Below are 1,158 nucleotides of genomic sequence, written 5' to 3' on the forward strand. Positions count from 1 at the left end.
TAATCTAACATTTTTATTTTTACAGAAAAAAGATTCAATCAAGCTGTTATATATTAATTTTTAGGCTTAAATGATCTAGAGTACCAATGTGCAGTTTCTTAAGGATACATAACATAAAGCAAGGTTCCTGAAAGGAGCCAAGCTGTCTCTGTACACTTTGCAAACTTTTGTTTGAGCAAGATCTCAGGCACCGGGCTTCATTTATCTATACCTAAAATGCTACATTGTTCTTAATATTCCTGTATACTTTCAGGAGGAAGAAGAGCATCTGGGTTAAACTGATTCTATTCCGAGGTGGTTTAATGGGGCTGCCACTGATCAACCCAGGGTCTGCGTATGCTGTCGCCAGCACAAAACCATGATTGGTGGCTGGTACACTCCATCACTGTAGCAAGTAGAACCACAGAAGCAGGGAAAGGACCATGTACATCACTTAAATTAGGTTACGGCATTGGTTGTGGAGTTCCCACCCCCTGGCTGCAGCCCTGGGTCATAGTTACTAGGACCCCAGCTTTTAACTTAACTGGCTGCTTTCAGTATGTCATTAAGGAAATGCCCAGGCAAGTTCCCTACTTCACTGTGCAAGCCGGAAGGCAGTCTGCCCGCCCTAGTTTTGCTGTGACTGATCTAAGCATAACCACATTGCTGCTTTTTGTTGTCGTTGTTGGTCAGAAAGAACTCACACGGCATCTGAACTTACAGATTTAGGGCTCCCACTGTAGAATGCAGCCTTCTGCAAACGAGTGCTTTAGAATTTAAGCACTAACATGTCAATTTATGAAGTCATAAGTTGGGTTTTAACCATACCTAGACCTAGAATGTTGGATTCCTGGTGTTGTGCTGTGGGTTAATGCCCTGAACTGCAAAGTTGGTTTGAACCACTGGGTTGGCAGTTCAAGCTCACCAGCTGCTCCTTGGAAACCCTATACAGGGTTGCTGTGGTTGGAACTGACTCAACGGTACTTACCAACAACAATAAACGAAGACTTTGAATTCACTGGCTCTAACAGTTTTTCATCTGAAGAACAGATTTGATGCATTTAACACTAAACACCGAAGACCATAAGAGTTGTGGGATGACATCAAGAACATCATACATGAAGAGAGCAAAAAGTCATTAAGAAGACAAGAAAGAAGGAAAAGGTCAAAATGGATGTC

This window comes from Chrysochloris asiatica, unplaced genomic scaffold (genome assembly GCF_000296735.1).
Source record: "Chrysochloris asiatica unplaced genomic scaffold, ChrAsi1.0 scaffold00160, whole genome shotgun sequence".
Lineage (NCBI taxonomy): Eukaryota > Metazoa > Chordata > Mammalia > Afrosoricida > Chrysochloridae > Chrysochloris > Chrysochloris asiatica.